Source organism: Cryptomeria japonica, chromosome 4, assembly GCF_030272615.1.
Source record: "Cryptomeria japonica chromosome 4, Sugi_1.0, whole genome shotgun sequence".
NCBI lineage: Eukaryota > Viridiplantae > Streptophyta > Pinopsida > Cupressales > Cupressaceae > Cryptomeria > Cryptomeria japonica.
Window position 1 is genome coordinate 250,476,902 of NC_081408.1, and position 17,532 is coordinate 250,494,433.

Consider the following 17,532-nt stretch of genomic DNA (forward strand, 5'->3'; position numbering starts at 1 on the left):
TTGTCTCTATTGTTGATTTTATTGAAAATTATACACTACAACCTCTAAATGAAGTGTAATTTATGTATCATCATTCTACACAAGTTTCTATTTTTGTACACATAACATTCATGCATACAGATGATAGCATAGAGGATGATAGAAAGGTTGTAAGAGAGTATCACTTCTACATAAGTGATGATCGTACTCATTCATTAGATTTTGTACAAGGATGCTTTAAAGTTTTCTATGATAATTTAAAATAAAGAAACTTACAATACAACCGACACGTAATATGGTTAGATAATTGTACCACACAATTCAAGAATGCAAGGATGTTTTATTTGTTGACAAGTATGAATATGACAAGCGATGTACAACATTTTTGGAATTTGATTGAGGTTGGACATGGTAAGGGAGAGCATGATGGTACATGAGCATGTGTAAAGAGAGCCCTAGCTAGAGAATAATTGAAGAACGAAGGTGGTGCTGAGTTGATAGATGCAAAAATAATTGTGCGATGGTGTAACTCTACAATGGGTCTAGGTAATCCAGGTACATCAATGGTTCGTAGATATTTTTGGTTGATCACTGAATCTAACATTGAAAACTATCTAGATTGTTGTACAGTTGCAGGATTGAGTGACATGCACTCATTTATGAGTTCAAATGCAAGTTCACTAGTAATTTATATGAGACAGGTAATATGTATTGTTTGTGGGAAGAATGTGAATCATAAGATGGTTAACAAATGGTCTTGTAGACTATTGGTTCCCATTGATACATATCAAATTCCCAAAGCGCTACAATTGAACTAGATGGAGACATTAGTGTATTTTGACCATGTATTCAGGTGATTTTTTGAGTTAATTTTTTTGCAAGTATTCTTTTTGGTTCATTTTGTTGTACATCACACTTTATTTTTGGTATTAATTATTACTTTATAAAATGCAGGTCATGTGTATACAGTTGTTGCAGAAGAGAACAATGAAGAAGGAACATATTACTATTTGTGTCGTTGTGTTGAGGCTAAAAGAAAATTGACAATCACAATCATTGATGGAGAGGGTATTGAGTACCCAATAGGGTCTGTTGTCATGTCAGGAACATGGCTTAGGAGATACCCTATCAAGAATTCTGATGTTTGGTTGTTTGAGGACTTTGAAACACACAGACATATTTTTCATTTCTCTAACCTTGTTGTTGTAACAAATATTCATTTGATGAAGTATCGTGGTAGATCTCATAACAAGATTTTATGGAAAGTTTGTGAATCTGACCACAAGGCAATACTTGACACAATACAGGTTAGAGCCGATCCTGAAGGCTCACTTGATTGATTCTACGGTTCAGAGTATAATGATTTTGAGAATTTTGTATATATCATCGACGAATTGGTCTATATTCATTTTTTGTATATATAAATGCCCATGAGATAATTTTTACACGTTTAGGGGCATAATTTTGTATATTTAAATGGCAATGAGCTGATTTGTACATATGTAGATGCCAAATTTTGTATATTAAAATGGCGATGAGTTGAATCGCACATATTGTAATGCTAAATTTTGTATAAAAGCCCATGAGATGATTTGTAAGACATTTTTTTGTATATTCAAATAGCCAAGAGCTAATTTGACCATATTTAGAGGCAAATTTTTGAATAATATGTGACAATATTTTGTGACTATTTTTTGTGTCTATGTTTAGTGACTATGTTTTGAGTTTATGTGATGTGATAAGGTCAGTCAAGTCACTTGAGAGATCATGTCAGTAGGGTATGACTCTTGACGTTTCGATGCTTTGGGATGCACGAGAGGAGAACGCCTAGTGTAAACCTGCCCACTCAGATGCGCTCGTGAATTAAGTTTGTGCACACGATGAACCAAATCAATTCCACCCTATCCTGCAACTTTGCATTGCATGCAATTGACGGTTTTTGCAGCAGGCAAAAATAATGCTACCAATTGAAAATGGCTCTGGGTTGTCAAAAAATGAGATAGGCCATCGTAGAGGAGCCTCACACGACCCCACAGGTTCAAATGGATCGCTCATATGTGTCCCGGATTGGAAGAAACAGTCTATCAAAGTTTGACAATTTTTTGGACTTAGGGCACTTGAGAGATCGCGCTGGTAGGGTATGACTCTCGATGTTCTTACACTTTGGGATGCATGAGAGGAGCATGCCTAGTGTAAACCTGCCCACCCGAACACACTCGTGACATCAGTTTGTGCACACGATGAACCGAATCAATTCTAGTCTATCCTGCAACTTTGCATTGCATGCAATTGACAATTTTTGCACCAGGCAAAAAAATGCTACCAATTGAAAATGGCTCTAATTCATCAAAAATAAAGATAGAAAATTGTAGAGGAATCTCATGAGACACCATACGTTCAAACAGATCGATCATATGGGTCTTGGATTGGAAGAAACAGTTCGTCAAAGTTTGACAATTTTTTGGACTCAAGGCACTTTAGAGATTGCACTGGTAGGGTATGACTCTCGATGTTCCGACGCTTTGGGATGCATGAGAGGAGCATTCCTAGCGTAAACCTTCCCACCTGGATGTGCTCGTGATGTCGGTTTGTGCACACAATGAACCGAATACATTCTAGCCTATCCTACAACTTTGCATTGCATTCAAATGACAGTTTTTACAGCAGGCAAAAAAATGCTACCAATTGAAAATGGCTCCGAGTCGTCAAAAACTAAGATAGGCCATTATAAAGGAGCCTCACGTGACCCCATAGGTTCAAACAGATTGATCATATGTGTCCTATATTAGAAGAAATATTCCATCAAAGTTTGATAATTTTTTGGACTCAAGGCACTTGAGATATCGCGTCGGTAGGGTTTGACTCTCGACGTTCTGATGCTTTGGAATGCACGAGAGGAGCATGCCTACCATAAACCTTCCCACCCAGATGTTCTCATGACATCGGTCTATGCACACGACAACCAAAATTTGACCATTATGAGCGCGAGGGTGCTCTCGCACCACACACATATTGTTGTTTATATTCATATTGTTGATTACACAGTCAAATATTCATTTAAATTTATAAAGAGGCAGCCACCAAATACAACGAATACACAATAATGAGCTGAATACAAGGAGTTTTGTAGGGTTAACTCAACATTTTAGAAATTTATCAAATCATATTCCACGATTGCAATGTTTTATATAATAGATTTTTGTTGTTTATACTCATATTGTTGATTACATAGGAAAATGATATATTAACTTTATAAAAGGATGGCCACAAAATACAACAAATACACAATAATGAACTCAGTACACATTTATTGGATCGAATATCAATATTTATATATATAAAAAAAATGCATGTCTACCAAGTCAATACAAGTATTACAAAAATGTGGCATATGCCATGTCCAAATCGATATACAATAAAAATGTAGAATATATCTACATGTATTGGTCATTCTATGATCAAAACTAACACTATATGATCCTAAACTTGTGGTAGATCATCAAAATTGAGCCTCTTCAATGCAGTATGCGGCTCTGTAGATGGTTGCAAAACCACAATTCAAAAGCCAAGTTAAAATTATTTTGAAGAAAATAGTTCACAATTAACAACATAACTATGCATTTAACTATAATTCCTTTGCAATTGAAATTTAGATTACCTCATCGACTGATCTCAGAGCTAATGTCTTCGCTTTCCTCTCCTTGTCACTCTTAGGAGTTTTCTTGAAGACATACTTACAAGGATCCACATTATGGTCGTACCGCGAAGAGGTCTATTGTAGATTAAATGTACAATTAATACAATGTACTAACATAAATACATCAAAAACACTTAAAAGCTATAATATAGATAACAATGACGTACTGGTGCCTGAGATGCTTCTCCAATGGACTGAGGATGGCTCACCATCGATGGAGAAACTGTTGCTATTACCTATACAAAAATGATCAAAGATTAAATATAGTTAATATAATGATAATTATTGTAGGTTAAAAACAATTAATGTAATATATCAAACAAAAGTGTATCGGATCTTGAGATGCTTCTCCAGTGCATGAAGGAGGCTCACCATTGATGAAGAAACTATGGATATTTCCTGTATGAAAAAATTATAAGATTATAATATATCACAATTTCACATGTGCGAGGTCATATAATCATGAAATCAAGAAAATAAAGTAGAGATACATACCTTCGCCCTCTCTTGATCCATGGGCAAATCAGGTGCATTCAACAAATCTACATAGCTCAATGGTCATTGTACATGTAAAATAGACAAAAAACACTAATCAATCTACAAACCCCAACTAATACTTGATTTCAATATTGTCAAACAATTGTACAACTAAAAATGTGTTCAATTACCTTCTTCCCACATGTTGGTGTCTTTGAGGAATTCTTTTTTCTTAGGACGAGGCCTAGACGCGGAGGGGGTGCCCTAAAAAAACAAAATTAATATGAGATATTAGTATAGATAATATATTAAACATAATTTAAAAAATCTAAAATGAAATGACTTGCATATTCCATCAAAATAATACATAAAAAGGGTTGTACAAAATATGATACCGTATAGCCTTGTAGGCCAAAATCGATCATTGAGAGCATGATGTCATCAATCTGGGACATTTGGTCCCCTGTCAGCACCTACAAATGAAAACTGGACCAAGCATTAAAGATAGTATATCTTGTAATATTTTTGAACTCAAAGTGTACCATTCTATTTTAACATGTTACAAAATTTATACCTCCAGCATCGAAGTTGTAGCTGTAGTAACTACGGGAGGAGTATGGGATACCATTGCTGCATCCTGAAATGTATATTATTTGTCTCAATTTAAATCGATGTATAAATGAAAATTCATTTATATAATTACAAATTTAAAGTGACTGATAAATAAAATGCTATAAATTTAAATCAACACACCCATGTTTGTCGTTGATGGGCAAACACCATGTCCATCAACTCATATGTCAGTGCCAGATCCTCAACCATGTGGGCCTGATATCTACTCCCGCAAACGTGCACAGATGAGATGTGGATCCATCTGCACTGGTTGCATCATCTATCCCTAAGCATATCCTTGAGCAACTGACACACATATGCTGAATGGGCTCTCTTTTGCCACTTGGAGCAACTAATGGCTTATCATCCAGTACAATAAGGTGTGCTAACAACGTCCCATGTTGGATGATGACACTAGTCAATGTTGTGGCTCCCTGAAGAGTCTATAGCTTCATCGACTCTTTTATTTCTATTGGGATAGCCTGATGCACCTTGGGTTTTGGTGCTAGGGGCAGCGACTCTCTGGGGCTACTCGCCTACGGGCTCCAGGTCTATCTTGGGCAGAGCCGCCACATCTACCATGGAAATTTCTCATGTCCAAATAGTTTGACCACACATTGAGCACAAACTCACAGTATACTTTTCACAAAAAATACAATGGCACCTCATAATTATTACAAGGTGGATCATCAAAGACCATCCACCACCTCTGCCAAAAAAGATTTTTCATCTGCACATTGGTACACCAATGTATGGGAAAACTCTTTGCATTAAGAGGTAACGACTAACTAGTTTTAGGATCAACAAAAAGGGCACATATTTGTTGTTCACTAATATTTTTGTTTTTCACTCTCTCATATGATAACCCATCAACATAGTATTGACAACACCTATCCCTAAAGTTTCCCCATTTTGTAATTTGTGTGGAAATAGCTATGGCACCACTAGCTAATGTTTCTAGAATAGTGGCGAGGGATTTATGATGCTCAAGTTTATATGTTTTCAATTTATCAATCAGTCTATTTATTTTAGATGTATTTTGTCCCAACTGATTAATTAATTTCTCCTGTATTTTAGTTGTGTGGTCAAAAGGAGGAATTGGGGGTGTATCTTGTAGGTTTTCAGGAGGTGCATTTTGTTGTTCTTGTTGTGGATTATCAGAATCTAGTTTTTGAAACAAAAAATGACAAAACCTAATCAAAATTAACCAAATTAAATTCAAAACGCAAAACAAATTGAACAAACGGGAAAGAAAGACAAAAATTAACAAAAACTAATCTTGATCCATAGTGTCTAGAGGAGAAATGAGGAACCCTGTTCGCGGTTTGGCAAAGGAAATGGGAAAAAAACATGGTTGTCACGGGAAAATAAGACCTAGTTTTTTTTTAAAATAAAATTTGACAAGTACCGCGTACGCGGTCCTTTAGGGCTTATTAGCGTGTATGCACTCACTTTCCTAAAAGCATCTTGTTTTTTCATGTTTTTTTTTGTGGTGTCCACTTTTCTGACCACCATCTTTGTGCACATACCCATATATATGTATATACACATATATATGTATGTATATACACACATATATATGTATATATATACATATACATATATATATGATGCACTGTAAAAAGGATTAGAATGGTGATGGAAACACAACACACAAGAAGCAAGTTCAAACATTTGTGTTAGCAACAAAAGACTATCCTAAGCAAGCATATCAAGAGAGATATTAAACATGAAATGGAAAGCATGGAAATACAAAAGAGATAAACTACACTCCTCCAAATGCTAACCAAGATGCTCATAGCTGCTCCTCCCTTGTTCCACTCCTCTCCAAGTTCCACATGAGTGTAGCTCTCAACTTTGCACTACTATGGAAGTCTTATGGAGATTCAAGATTGAAGATGATTATGAAAATATGCAAATGTAAGCTAAGAATGAGAAAACATGAGTTAATTAAGCTATTATCAATTTCAACCAAAAGACAATGTGGATTATGATTTTACTCTAAAATGCTCTCTCAAATTCACCATAACTTAGATGCATACAAGATTTTTGGATCTGGATTATGAAGGAATGGGCTCTATTTATAGGAAAAATAGAGAAATGGATCGTTGAGATTGAGTAATCTCAACAAGGGTCAAGATTGAAAGATTTGTGATCCATGTAAGGGCTTTCAACCCAATCCCAAGATGACAAATGCCATCATGAGATGGCTTGAGAGGAGAGGGAAGAAGCATTAAATGCTTGATATGACTTGAAGGTTAGTTTGGGAGGTAAGGTTAGTGTTGAGTTGAATGAATAAAACCATTATCCAATGAATAATGCCTTTATCCAATAGATAAACTCTTGTGCAAGAGTTAGTGAGGATAACCATAGTCAAAGAAATGAATGCTTGAGGAGACACATGAGTTAAATGGAGGTTGAGTTAGAGGCAAAGTCTTTAACCATGTGGCAAGTGGAATTAACCATAAATGGTTATGTAAGAGCCATTAATGGTTATGTAAGAACCTTTAATGGTTTGGAAGACTTTAGGGGTTAACTTGTTAGAGACATAAGACATTAAATGTTTTTCAAAGACTTTGGAGGCTTTGAGAAGTGACTTCAAGTTGCTTAGGAATGTGATAATATTTAGGAGATGGATTAGGTTAATTAGGAGTGGTTAGAAGAATTTAGAAAGTGGTTAGAAGAGTCTAGGAGGGGATTTAGGATTGCAAGTGAGTTTGATGGGTGAGGGAAAATAGGATTTTAATTAAAATAAAATTAATTTATTTCAATTGTGGTTGCAACTTGCATTTGTAGGAGAATGCAAGTGGGGGGGGGGGAGGGGGGTAGTTTAGGGATTTAAATAAATGTTTTATTATTTATTTAAAAGAGGAAAGGGGGTTAAATTAAATAAATATGTTTTATTCATTTAATTGATTTAGAATGTAGCTTAATGAATAAATTTAAATAAATTGAATAATTTATCTAATTAATAGGAGAAGGGGTTGATAATGAATTAATTAAATGTTAATTTAATTAACTGATTATTGAGGGTAAAATAATCAAATAAATAATAAATATTCATTTAATTAAGTGGACAAATTTATGTGACTACATTTGCCCCTCTTTGAGACAGTGCAGTTTATTGCGTTGTTTCAAAGAAAGAAAGAAAAAATAGGCGTGAAGAAATATGCCCCATAAATTTTAATTTAGTGGGTGGTATGCCCACTCGAGAGATGGGCCAAAAAATTTCAAAAAATCGGGTGATCTCTTGAAAAAGGACAAGAAGTGGAGGGGAGGTAGAATAGAAGAAATTAGCAATAATGGTGAAACAATGGAAGAAATCGGAGTTAAGATGGAGAAATGAGAGGCATTGGAAGTTCACAGGGACCACGGCAGTGAGAAGGGTGAATTAGGGTTAGGGATAGAGGGTATATATGGGGGTGAAGGGGTAAAAACAAGCTCATTTGCATCTATCTCCCTGGCAGTTTGGAGCTCTGACAACGACTTTTGGTGAAGAGTGAGCAACGATCATCATGCTTGTGCCTATAGCAGATCACCAACTAGAGCGGATCTGTCGATTCCAGCGGTCAGATGACTATGGACTAGCGGTACACAAATTTTGAATTTTGTGTTTTGTGCATTTTTAGCATGTTTTTTCAAGCGTCAAAGTCCAATCAAGACAATAGCGCTAAAACTGTGTTTTAGCATTTTTGTCGCCTAAAATAGCGCTATTGTGCCACAATGGTGTTATTGTCTAGTAGTTTTAGCGTGATGGCCAAGTTTAGAGCATTTGTGTAGTAGTAATAGTGCTATAGTAGTTTTAGCGCAATTGTGTGTGTGTTCTAGCATGTTTGTTTTGGAATAGCATTGTTGTGTAGTGGTTTTAGCACATTTGGGTTTTAGCGGGATTGTGTAGTTGTTTAAGCGCTTTTGTCAGTAGAATAGCGTGATTGTCAGAAAAAGATGCCCGTGTTAGGAAAAAAATATCTCATGATGCCTTTGTTGGGTGGATGGATGGAGGAGTTGTTTTGAATCATAGCAACCCCATTGAGACTAGGTCATTATGATAAATGTATGTTGTAGTCTAGGTTTTTCCATGATCGCTTACCTGTTGAGACCCGAAGATACTTGATCAAAGGGTCTGTTGATAGTCTAGGTTGAAACTTAAGAAAGTTTGAAACAAAACAACTGATGGTGATATTGATGTGTGTAGGAGGACCTACCTATTTTACAGATGTAGGAGCGACATCCTACCACACAGTAGCTGCGAGAGCAGTTGACGAAGGCCGAGAGAGATTGTGTTGCAGCAATTGGGTTGTTTGATATGATGCATCTGCCTGTGATTCAGATGAATCATGGACTGATGATAGCACTAGTCGAGCGGTGGCACAATGAGACATATACCTTCCACCTAGCGATGGAAGAGATGATGGTTACCCTAGAGGATGTGTGGTAGATACTTCATATCACGATTTGAGGGGAGTTGGTGACCTATGATCGAGGACTAGGGATGGCAGTGGTGCAGAGGATTTTTGCAGATGATGTATATATTGAGGATGGTTAGATAGCTTGGGAGGACATAGCAACACTATATGAGCCTTTACCAATAGTGTTATTAGGGATCGTTAGAGGTTTACTATGCCCTGATCGACGTTCACATGGACTAGCTGTTGGTTGGGGCCAGGTGATTGAGCAGATGATGACTGAGGGGACCCGCTATGCCTGGGGACCATGTGTGCTAGCACATCTTTACAGGGAGCTACACGAGGCAGTGTACCGAGAGATGAGATCAGTAGCAGTAGGGATCACATTACTACACATCTGGGCTTGGGAGCACTTGCCCATCACTTGAGTAGTCTGCTTGAGATTCAGGGTGATAGACTAGCCCTACGTATGCATGTATGGAGGGATGATGAGCTAGCCCCACCCGGTGAAGTTATAGTTTTGGCGTCAGGCTTTAGATGATTTAGATACAGTGATATGGAGGCCATATATCAAGTGTGAGCCCTGGGATGATGATGCAGAGGCCCTTCCATATGTATTTATAACACGGTTTTTGATTGGTCACACATCCTACCTTGTAGAGAGATAGGTGTCAGGGTGGGTGATGAAACAGTTTGGACGGAGGCAGGGATTGCCGAGGGGATCAGGTGAGTATGCACGGGTTGTATGGGAGAGATTTCAGTGGGGACCAATGTTACCATATGATCAAGCCTTGGCCGAGTTCCAAACTTTATAGGCGAGACCATGGCATATGAGGCCTGAGATTGTGGATGTAGGGGTGACAGAGGAGTACACACAGTATCGTACCACACATTCAATTGCATGGATTTTAGATCCAGCCAAGCTGATACCATCTTTTGAGGATGAGAGGAGGTGGTGATGGGGGAGGAGAGGAGGTAGGGGTGGAGGAGGAGGAGATGGTGCTGGTGCTGGTGGAGGAGGAAGAGATGGGGGAGAGGGAGGTAGTGGGGGAGGTTATGGTGGAGTAGGAGGGGGGGGAGGTGGTGGTGGTGGTGGTGGTGGTGGAGGTGGATTTGGAGGTGGAGGAGGTGGAGGGGATCGATTACAGTGGAGAGGTAGAGGTGGGTAGCCATTGCGACTGTCATAGGGTCCTTTGACACAAGGTGTTGCTAGAGCAGGATGGGGGGATGTTGGTGAGGGAGCGGATGCGAGGGAGATGGGAGAGGGAGCCACAGGTGGAGGAGAGGAACCTATGGAGATGGGGGATGGAGCCACAGGTGGAGGAGGGGGAGATTTGTGGGAGCACATGATAGTATATTTACAGACTCAACTTATAGCAGTCGAGGCATAGCTAGAGGATAGGGATGCAGAGATTGTAGCTAGGGACATTTAGTTGTTTGCATGGGAGTTAGAGTTGACAGTAGTGAGGCGAGAGCGGGATGATGTGGTTGATAGGGTGATCCAGCTACAGGATAGAGTTCAGTTTTTGGAGGGAGCATAGGCACAAGGTCCGACAGAGGTGGTATTGAGTGTGATGCAGCAGGCAGTGGGAGAGATTGACTACTAGTGAGGTTTATATGAGCAGGTTGTGTTGGTTAGCCAGCGAGCTATGAGCTACTCTCAGATGTGGAGGGCAAGGTTAGAGCAGTCATAGAGGGTACAAAGTAGTGGGGGTGTTATGGGTCCTTCATGATGAGATAGTGCAGGTGGAGCAAGGGGTAGTGGTGGAGTAGGGGGTAGTGGTGGTGCAACATCTAGCTAGAGTGCCATTTGAGAGTTGTTTATGCATTTGTTACATTTTTATTTTGTACTATACTTTGGATGGCGCTTGGTAGCCGATATATTTTTGACATCATTGTACTCTGATACATGTATGTTTTTTTGATGTGATATATGAGGAGATTCCATGCTTTGATGATATGCATATATGTGATGATATGTATGGTTTTATGTAGGATGATGATTTTGATTGATGCTTATATTTTATGCTTAGATTTATGCTATGGGTGATGTTATTTCTATATGTTCATGATGATGATATGACTTCTATATGCATGTTATGGATGTGGTGCTAACATGTGGATGCAGGTTGGTAGATGTTTAATGCTTTGTTGTAATGCTTATGAATGTGATGCAATGATGACTATGCATGTGTAATGATGAGTGAGTGATGATGATTATGGGATAGATAATACTTGTTTATGTTGATGATATGATGATATAAATGATGTATGTTGTTTAAGATGAATCTAAATGAATGCACTTTAAAATGGATAAACAAATGTTGAGACAAATGTTTATGGAAGAATCTAAATGAATGCACTTAAAAATGGATAAACAAATGTTGAGACAAATGTTTATGTATGAATCTAAATGAATGCACTTAAAAATGGATAAACAAATGTTGAGACAAATGTTTATGTATGAATGCACTTAGATAAATGTATCTAAATGATGTGATGTTTTGTGAGATGTATAAAAATGAGCCTAAAATGACTTAAAATGATTCAAAACATAACTAAGTGATAAATGAAAGTGAAATGACAATGCAAATAAATGTAACTACGGGATAAAGTATAACTGCACCTTAATGCAATTAAAATGAAAATGAATAATTGCACCTTAATGCAATTAACATGATAACAAATAACTGCACCTTAATGTAATTAAAAGGATAATGAATAACTGCACCTTAATGCAATTAAAGGATAATGAAAGGAATGCATAATGAATGTTGTTAAAATGAATGCACTATATGGATGAATGAATGTTCTTGATAACAAAATGCACTTAAATGATAATAAACGCACCTGATGTGTTAAATGCCTCAATGTGATGAACAAATTAATGCACTTCAATAAATATCAAAATGAATCTACATGCAAGTAAATGATAATGAACTGAATGCATGTAATGTAACTAAATGATAATGCCATACCATAATGATATATGAATTCAAGTTGGCGAGTTTTTGCAGATGTGGAATGCAAATGTGAGATGATGTATCACAGAAATCCGTCATGATGTTGTACCCAAGACAAACTATATTAGGTACTTTCTCATATAAGCTTGCATTACTTTCATGTAAATAATTGATATGAAGAATGAATGAGAAAATGGATGAGTGATATGCAATAGAATGCAATATATACATATGAGATGAAGTGATGTTCCATGGAGTATTCATAGTGCTTTATTTTCCTCATCGAGCATGGTAGTATCATTCTTGGTTGAGGTAGTAGGAACCAAGTTGAAGCATTGTACCTATAAGCAAGCATTTATAGACAAGGAAAAGTGACCCTCCATTTTGGTTCGTGTGCAGATGGTCAAGGTATACATTGTAGTCAGTAAGCCATAGTGATCCATGACTAGATTTTGCATATGATCACATAGCTTAGTGAACTTCCCACGTAGACACCATTAGTACATGCCCCAGAACTTCATTGGAACAATCCACAGACAACAAACAAAATGATATTTAGGAGCCATCTCGGCTACTCTAATCACTTGTGGATATCCTGGAGTAGCGTAGGAGCCTGATATAAATGAATAAATAAATAACAAACCGGCCAAGTACTTGATAGCTTAAACATAATTTTCTTGTCAAAGAAAATGTCACCATGTCTTGGTTTTGTAAGGAAGGATGCATCCTTGTTAAGATAGTTGTGCATATTTGTTTTGATTGATTGGTTGATTTGATAAGTGATCATTATGTGGGTAGCTCAAAATGTTTGTTTGGTGTTTGTTGCGATGTGTATGCGTTGCCATGTTTTTTATTGATTTTTTATGTTTTATCATGTTTTTGGATTTTGTGAGTGTTTTTGAATGTTTTTGGTATTATCTATTTTTATGAATGTTTTTGGTATTATTTCCAGCCAATGTTGACTAAAGAACTCACTGAATCACTAGTAATGTAGAATCCACTTCCATCAATAGGTTAAGAGTATTGCCCCAAGTTTTAGATGCCACCATGAAAAGAAAGATACAAGACGCATGAAGTACTAACCCTGATTGCAGATCAATAACAAGCCATGGTTTAAATGATGGATGAATGGATGTGATCACAACAAGTCTGAAAGACAATGGAGACATAGCCTTTACGAGTGGCACCTTTTTGCCAAGTTTTCACCATCGCACTTACCCAAGGTGCCACCAGAGTGGTTGTTCACCATTTGGATGCATCATTTTCTCTTTACTATTTTTATTTTTTTGTATTTTCTTCAGGACATTTTTCTGAATGTTTTTGGTGTTTTTTTGGTATGTGAGGGAGTTTGATACTTTTTATATCTTATGTATGAAACCATTTGAGGTGCATGTTGTTGATCGGATCTGCTATTGGTTCCCCTTCTGAAGTGGCCAATTGATATGCCCCAAACCCCAATACAACAGTGATAACATATGGTTCTAGCCATTTGGATTCAAACTTTCCCTGATGTTCTCTGTTTGGTTGGTTAGAAGGATTCTCCCTAAGAACAAGATCACCTACCTCAAATGTACAAGGTTTAACCCGATGATTATAGCTTCTGCTCATGATAGGTGGTTGTATGCAGCTTGTCACCTTTCATCAAGTAGTTCCAAGTCTTGAAGATGGGAGATTCGGTATGCTTTATCATCTATCAAATTATGTAAAGAAACCCGTAGAGATGGTATCTCAACCTTAATAGGAAGAATGGCTTCTGCTCCATAGACTAGTGAGTAGGGAGTTGCGCCTATAGGGGTTCGAATGCTAGTTTGATATGCCCATAGTGCTAGATTTAATTGAATATGTCAATCACGACCATCATCATTGACTGTCTTCTTGAGGATTCTCAATATGTTCTTGTTTGATGCTCTGGCCTGACCATTGCCTTGTGGGTAGTAGGGAGTGGAAAAGTGGTGTTGGATGTGAAACTTCTCACAAAGCTCACAGACATCCTGATTTTTTAAAGGAAGCCCGTTATTTGTGATGATGAACATGGGTACACCATACCGACAAATGATGTAATTAAAGATGAATGAGGCAATCTTCTTGCCGGTGACTTGGGTAAGTGGAACGACTTTGATCCACTTTGTGAAGTATTCGGTGGCGGTAATGATAAATTTGTGATCGTTGGATGAAGATGGATGAATTTTACCCACAAGGCCAAGTCCCCATTGACAAAAGGGCCATGGTGTTGTGATTTTTTGCAATTCATGTGCTAGTGCATGTATCAGGTCTCTGTGAACTTGGCACTTCTTGCATTTTTGGACAAAATAGTAGGAGTCTTTTTCCATTGATGTCCAATAGTATCTAGCGCACATGATTTTCTTTGCCAAGGAAGGACTGTTTGAGTGAGCTCCACAAATTCCTTCATTTACCTCTTCCAAGGCCTTTGTTATCTCATCTTGTTCTAGACATCGAATGAGAGTATTGTATATGGTGAAAATGGATAACAATAATAATGATATTGAAAGGCTAAATGAATTCAACCACAAAACCCTAGCCTAACAACAACAAAGATCCACCATAACATATGAAGATTACCTAAGACAATGCAAATCAAATGAAATCACAAATATTATACCATCACATGTCCAATAGGGTTTGGATCTCCATTATTCCTATCTCCATTGATCTTGCTTGATATATTTGCTCTCAGATTTTATGTGCACAAGAGCTCAACAAAGAACGGAATGTGGTTGCAAGTAGGATCACCTATGTTCAAAAGTGTAGTGTAGTCAAGTAGTCAACGAGGGGTTTGATAATGAAGGAAGCATCTCTTTATATAGAAGACACTATATGAAATGGAGGGATAAGATTGAGAGGTGTAAAAGGAGGTCGGCTATGATTAGAGGGTAGGTAAAAGAAATAATAAAATAATGAAAGGGGTGGGTAGTGTATGAATTAAGAGATGAATGGCATGTGTCATGGGTATAAAAGGTTAATGAATTAATTAAATAAATAAAGATTTATTTAATTAATAGAAGAAGTGGGATAATTAAATAAATAAGATTTTATTTGATTTAGAAAAGGAAAATTTAAATAAATAAATGTATTTATCTAAATGAGAAATAAGGCTAGAAGAAAATAAATGAATTAATTAAATAAATAAGGATTTATTTAATTAATAGATGAATTAGGCTAAAGTAATTAAATAAATAAAGATATTTATTTAATTAGATTGGACAATTTTAGGTGTCTACATTTTTCCCCTCTTTGAGACAATGCAGCTTGTCGCGTTGTTTCAAAGAAGATAATATGAACTGATACAAAGTTGCCCCAAGATAGGAATGATATGCCCCCTCGAGAGATTGGATGAAAAAATGTCTAAAAAGATCACAAACAATCTCTCGATAAGAAAGACAAGATAGAATGGACTGACCAGATAAAGTGATAGAGTCACGGGATAATGAAGACTGACTCGGGAAACGAGGGCTAGGGCAGTCTATAAGATAGACCATGAGGGAAATACATCCTCATTGTCATCTACACCTCCAAGAGATTAGAGTGCAGAGAGAGAAAAGAGCAGCAATAGTCAATAGCGATGGCTTTGGTTCACAGATTCGACCGCGTTCACCGATTCCAGAGGCCAGCAGAGGCAAGAGAGCCAGTAAGTACCACAAAACCTCCTTGTACTTTGATGCATTTATTGTTGTCATTAATGCATGCTAGGTAATGTAATAAATGCGTGTTTATGTCAGGAAAGCGTGTTTGTGTCCAAAAATGTGAATTTGTGTCTTCTAGGTCAAATCGACAGTTATGTGATGAACATACATTGTCGATTGGATAAGTTGTTGAGAGGATACACTCAAACAGGTCCTTTAGGGAAAACTGGGATAGCAAATAGGGCTAGGATTGACAATTCTGTGATAGAACATACGTCGCCAATTAGGAAACTACTCAAGAGGATTCACTCAAGCATAGGCCCTAGGATAAGATAGATCAAGGCACTTTGTGATGAAAAATGAGTACCAAGATATAGTACTTTGTCATGAATAGGGAGTACTAAAATATGAGCAGCACTTTGTGATGAACAGTGAGTGCAAATGTGAGCAACACTTTGTGATGAGCAGGGAGTACCACTAGGATAGAAGTAACACTTTGTGATGAACAGTGAGTGTCACTAGGACTGAGATGATTGATTTGTGTGACTACAGGAGTATTTGCCTATGTTGGAGTCATGGGAGAGATTCCCATCGACTCAGAGTCTGTGAGCAGAGCTAACAATTGACGAGAGAGCAGCGGTTTAGGTTATGGGCCTACGACATATTTTGTATGTGCCTGAGTTTCGGGTGAACATGGGATTGCTGACTACACTGGCTGAGAGATGGTACTCAGAGACTTGTAGTTTCCATTTGCCGATGGGTGAGATGACAGTCACCTTAGAGGATGTGTACAGGATTCTGCTGATACTGATCAATGGGGAGCTAATTCCATACGATCGAGATGGAGATAGGGAGGCCTTGAGACGAGTGTTTCAGGATCCAGGACTAAAGATGAGAGCTGGACACGTGGCATGGGACATGATGACACAGACAAGATTAGCACTACCAGTAGTATTGGTAGGAGTGATCAGTGGGTTCCTTTATCTGGATAGGGCGACATGAGGATTGGCTGCGGGATCGGGGAGGAGGAGAGGAGGAGGATGAGACAACTAGGCTCAGGAGATAGAGGGGACAAGAGAGATGATCATGAGGTGGGTCCTTCTAGGGCTCAGACTCCATCGAGGCCAGCCGGCTCCGAGGGAGGGAGTTCATCGTAGTTGTAGAGGGCTCCCTATGTATCAATTTTGTACCATTTTGTATGATGATGTAGACACCTTTGGGTGATTGTAGCCATATGATTTTGACATCATTGTATCATGACACTTATGATTATATATATGAGATGATTCATCTTTGTGGCAGCTATATGCATGCGTACCTATGTGATGTATGTTTCTATGTGATGCTTATGATATGGATGCAAATATGTATATGAAGCAATGCAATATATTTTTTTGTTTTTTAATGTTTTATATGTGTATGCATGATGCAAATGTGAATGTATGTAATGCAGATGAATATGATAATGCAAATGTAAATTGTGCTAACAGGTGTTGTGTGCAAGATGTGATGCAGTTGTGATATCTATATGTATGTATGAAATGCTTATATGTGGTAATGCAGGTGCAACTACATGAAATGCAAATGTTTTTGGTGTGTCATTATACTCAGTCATGTGATAGTAGGCTACGCGGACTCGAGAAGGATGATGGAAGTCAATCAAGAAAGGGGGATGAAAGATAGAAGATATGAAACTGAAAGAGCTTCTTGTACTTTATCCTCATTGAGCTTTATTATGGCAAAATAGGTTATGACAA